The sequence below is a fragment of the Phaseolus vulgaris genome, chromosome 9, assembly GCF_051622355.1.
Source record: "Phaseolus vulgaris cultivar YP4 chromosome 9, ASM5162235v1, whole genome shotgun sequence".
In the NCBI taxonomy this organism is placed as follows: domain Eukaryota; kingdom Viridiplantae; phylum Streptophyta; class Magnoliopsida; order Fabales; family Fabaceae; genus Phaseolus; species Phaseolus vulgaris.
Window position 1 is genome coordinate 29,010,126 of NC_143506.1, and position 5,616 is coordinate 29,015,741.

The following is a 5,616-nucleotide window of genomic DNA, read 5'->3' on the forward strand; positions in this document are numbered from 1 at the left end:
CAAGGTGTCCTCAAATATGCTTAATCTTTCCTGAATTGAAGGATAAAGTGATTGTTGTTGAAAAGAAGCTCGCCTATTGGATGATCCAACATCTTGTTTCCACCTAAAATTTTGGTTTTGATTGCTTCTCCAACCTCGAGCCATATTATTCTGATAATTATTATTGTTGGAGAAACCACCCTACCTTTCTTGATTGCTCATGTAATGGACCTCTTTTTTAGATGGATTATTTTGAAATAAAACAGTGACCATTTGGATGATCACCTCCACAAAATTCACATTTCATGGATTAAATCTGACTTTGATAAGAATGCACAACTTGTAATTGTTACGACAACTTAGACATCTTCTTAGTCAATGCTTCAGTCTACCGTGTCAAAATTTTACTTTGAGCTACAATTGCATCTAAAGTAATACAGTCCAACATCCCTCTCTTTAACTCAATATGTCTATCATTATGGGCTTGATAATGATCTGTGTCGCCTTTTCTTCATCAACCATCATTGTGACACCACCTACAGTATTTAGAAACCTTTTGGTATTAGTTTTGAGACCATTATGAAAGATATTCAATTGGGCAATGTCTTCAAACCCATGATTTGGACATTTTCTCAGCATCACTTTTAATCTCTCCCATGTCCCACAAAAGGTTTCATCTGATCCTTGTCTAAACATAGAAATATCAGATCCTCTACATCCTTCCAACCGGTAAGACTCTGATTTGGATGTGATTTAAGTCATTCCTTAACTTTTCCTCTCAATGAGAAATGAAAAAAAAAATGCAAATAAAAAATTTTAATATCCCTTGATTGAAAGCCGATTATTCCCATCAATTCACAAAACGTAGACAAATGTGTATATGGATCCTCATGGTCCATTGCTGTAAATTGATGGGTAACTCAAGCTTTGAGAGTAAAATGATAATATCACTCACCAAACAATAATTGAAATATTATAGATAAATATCACCTAAATACATAAGAGTTTGAATAAATTACTCCCAATATCAAATGAAAGAATTAATCACTTATGTTGGCCATTACAAATATGAAAAACAAGAAAAGAAGATCTAGGATGTTTTTCCTTGACAGTTGTCTCCTCTAAAGTTTTCTATCAATAATTTCACCATTTACTCCAATATATTTTAAAGAAAAATAATTATTTTTTCAATAATAATTCTAGAAAATTTCTAGCAACTCAAAACAAAAACTTGCAAATATGAATCTAAAAAGTTAACCTAAAGTAAGAAACCACCAAAATCTAAAAATACGAATCTGAAAAGTTAACCTAAAGTAAGAAACCACCAAAATCTAAAAATATATAACTAAACCGAAAACTCTTTTTCAATGATTAAGGTAGTGATTTACTCATATAACACAACAAAGTTTTAAGAAAAAAAATGAAGAAATAGAAATAAAAAACATGTATTTGCTCCTTAAATCATCAAATTTATTAATTAATTAACCCATTTTGCATTTATCATAAAGAGATATTATTTTAGAGTTTTAATTAGCTTAGTGGTATGTTGATCTCTTTACAACTGTCCTCATAGTCCATGTCTAAGTCATGATTTCTTCAAAGAATTCTGCAAGTCTGGTGGTGGTTTAAGTGAAATCAAGTTTTTATTTTCTTATGTTAATTTTAGTTGAAAGTGAACTAGGACATAAAAATCAATCTTTTAAAATTTAGACAACATAACCTTTTAAATATTACAAAAATATGTTGATTAGCTATCAACTTAGATAATATATACCTTTCTTTTATAAAAACTTTAAGTCACTATCAACTAAATAATATATAGCTTTCACTTGTACAGAACTCTAATACAAGAACAAAATAACTAGAAATGTTAGAGTCGGCTAAACCCATTCCTTCCTACACCCAAATTAAAAATTAATAAAAAAAATTTACATATATTTAAAAGACATAAAATAGACCCTAAAATTATATTTTATAATAAAAATTATATTATAGTGTTGGTTTAATCTTCACAAAATTAAATATAAAAATATAATATAAAGTAAAGTATGATTATAGTTTGCATGTTAAGGAAATAACTTTTTATTACAATTAGTATAAGTTATAAATGGATGTTTTATTGAGTAAGTTGTTAGTGTCAGTTAAGCATACTCTTATTAACTTGATTTAAGAAAAAAAATTAAGCAGTAAATGATTTTAGAGTTTAAATGACGTTTTGAGTGAGTTACTGATGACTACTACACATTAATGAATTATTTACTATATATGATAGATTGTAATTGGTATTTTAGTGTGTTGTATCTATTAAATTAAGTTTTGTTTATGAAAGTATTTTAGGTCATGAACCTTGAATGTATAGGTTGAGAAATGTAATATAGTTTTAAACGAAGGTTAACGCTTATGGTTCAAAGCCTTATCAGATGCAATCATAAACTGTTGTTTCTTAACAGTATGAAATATAACTTGCTAGGAATTTTTCAGTGCTTAATCAACACAAAACTCTTAAACTTAGGCTTACCTGGGAGCATATAAGTTCAAAATTGATCAACTGAGTTAGAGATATTGTGAAAATAGGGTCTCTGAAAAATAGTAGGTTGTGAAAATAGGGCGCACACATATAGTGCCTCAGACAAACAGAAACAAAAAATACTTTTCTTGAGGAAACTGATGCACTTCAAATTTGCATGCTAGCATACATACCTGAGACATGGAATCATATGACAACACGAGCCTAGGCTATAGCTTTACTGTAAGTCGTGGAATCTGAAGATGTTTAACGCATTAGAGGTTGATGTTGGTCCCAGCTGTGTGTAAGCTAGCATCTTGAACAGTGAATGGAGTTGAAGGGGGAGATTTGAATGTTTTTTGGAAGGTTTCAGAGCAGATGATTGTTGTTGAACATGTAGAAAGATTCTTGTAGGCAGTAGAAATAGTAGGTTAGTGTGGTTTAGCAAAAGGAAAAATAAGGTATTTTTGAATGAAGGTGAATCAATAGACATATATAGGAGGTGCAAGGCACAATTGTTACTAATGGAGAAACTGCAGTAGGTATCTTTGATTTATGGTGTGACCAGGCACAAAGGATTTTAAAGCAGTAGAAATATGGAAATGAGGAGGACAATATTAAAGGAAGCAATTGAAAGGGCTTGGAGAAGCAAGCAGCTACAACCTAGAGTTTAAGCAAAAACAGTTTGTATGTGAATGCAGGAAGCATTGATTGCTATTTAGATGGGCCAAGAGCCTTTGACTGACAATGTATTAGGAAGCTTTATTTATGTATATCCTTTATTTACAAAGTAAAAATAGATAAAAGAGGAGAAAATTTAGGAATTCTCTAGCCTATACACAATACTTAGTAATTTAAATCTTTGATCACAAAGATTTGATAGCAATTTACAATTAATGCTCATATTTTCTTGTGATTCTAATAACTCATGCCAACACTCCCCCTCAAGTTGGTGCATAAATGTCCTTAATGCTCAATTTGTCAAGAGAGTTATGGAAGTTCTTACTGGAAACTGCCTTTGTAAGAATATCTGCCAACTGATCTTTCGACTTGACAAAAGGAAATTGAATAATTTTCTCCTCAAGGTTTTGCTTGATGAAATATCTATCTACTTCCACATTCTTTATTCGATCATGTTGGATAGGGTTTTGTAAGATATCAATTGCAACTTTGTTGTCACGGAATATGTTCATTTCCATGCTAGAACCAAAGTCAATCTCCATTAGTAACCTTTTGAGCCATAATAGTTCACAAAGTCCTTCATTGCGCATTCTTTTCTGTAGTAGTGGCCAAGCAGCTAGGTCATTTGAGTGTTTTTGAGGGGCTGGTTGGTTTCTTTGAATGGGTTTGGGATGATCTTTTTTTATGTAGATTGGGTTGTTTGCCTTAGAAGCCGAAGCCTCTTTTGGCTTTTTGTATCCAGATTGGGACACCACTGAAGTGTCCCTTATTTATTCATTAAATTATTTGTTGATAAAAAAAAAGTTCACAAAGTCTATTTGTCATGCTCCTAAACACAACTTCAGCACTAGACAAAGCCACTACCTTTGCTTTTTACTTTTCCATGTAACTAAATTCTCTCCCACATATGTGAAGTATCCTGATGTAGATTTTCTGTTTGAAACATTCCCTGCCCAATCTGCATAAGTGTACTCTTAAACATTCAAGTGATTATTCTTAGAGAACATCAACTCCTTTTCTAGTGAGGTTTTTAAATAGCGAAGTATTCGATTTATTGCATCCATATGTTCTTCACTTGGATTATGCATAAATTGACTCACTGCATTTATGACAAGCAATATAAGGGCGAGTATGTGACAAATAGATAAGTTTTCTCACCAATTTTTGGTATCTTCCTTTATTCGCAGGTACTTGGTTTGTGTGTTGTGAGAGTTTGTGATTTTGGACTATTGGAGTATCTGTTGGTTTGCAATCCAGCGGCCCCACTTTAGCCAATAGGTCCAACACATACTTTCTTTGAGACAAGAAAAATCCTCTTTGTGACCTCGCCACCTTTATTCCCAAGAAGAACTTGAGTCCACCCAAATTCTTCATCTCAAACTCAGCTGTCAATTGCTCTTGTAGTCTTGAAATTTCTTTAGTGTCATCTCTAGTAATAATCATGTTCTCTACGTAAACAATTAGAGTTGTCACCTTTCCTTGATGATGCTTTAAGAATAGGGTGTGATCTGCATTACTTTGGTTAAAAGCATATCTTATCACAGTTGAGCTAAATCTTCCAAACCATGCTCGAGGTGATTGTTTTAATCCTTATAATGTCCGCTCTAACTTACATACGATTGATGACTTTTTTACGGCAAATGCACTGCGTTGTCAGAAGTAATAATTTGTCTCTAAGGATGGATATCGAACCCACAAGGAACAATTGAATATTCAATTAAAAGATTCGTTAAACCCTAAACCAAACTACCATTTATCCTGATAGAAAGCATAGTTGGACGGAGAATTGTACTAATCCAACCGACAAATAAGAGATGAAAACCAAAGTGTGTCAAAACTAATAATAAGAACTTCCAACTGAGAGTGTTAAATGCTTTATGAATATCAACTTTGTAAGCCACATTACCTCCTTTAACCTTTTTAGAAAGCATGTTAATAGTTTTAGAAGCTATACCAATACAATCCCGAATCTGTCTACCCTGCACAAACCCATATTGATTAGGAGAAATAATTCTAGCAGCCACAATTGCAAGTCTATCCGCAAGTATTTTTGAAATATTCTTAAAATTAGCAACAACATTCGACCTGTAACCTTTAATGGATTCAACACCTTGAATTTTAGTAATAAGAGATACCACATTACTGTTCATTCTAGGAAGAACCTAGTTTTGTTTAAAAAGTTGTTGAACAGCTTTGCAAACATCTGTCCCAAGTATTTCCCAACAAGAATGATAGAAAACACCACCAAAACCATCAGGACATAAGCACTATTAACATTAAGATTAAAAACAACTTTCTTGGTTTCCAAATAATCAGGTCATTTAATCAACATCATATTTTCCTCAAAGGAAACCAGCTCAGGAATATAAGTACTAAATTTTTTTCCATATTACTTGTATCCTGATTATTAGAAACAAACTCGCCTAAAGATTTTTATAAAATCCAAAATA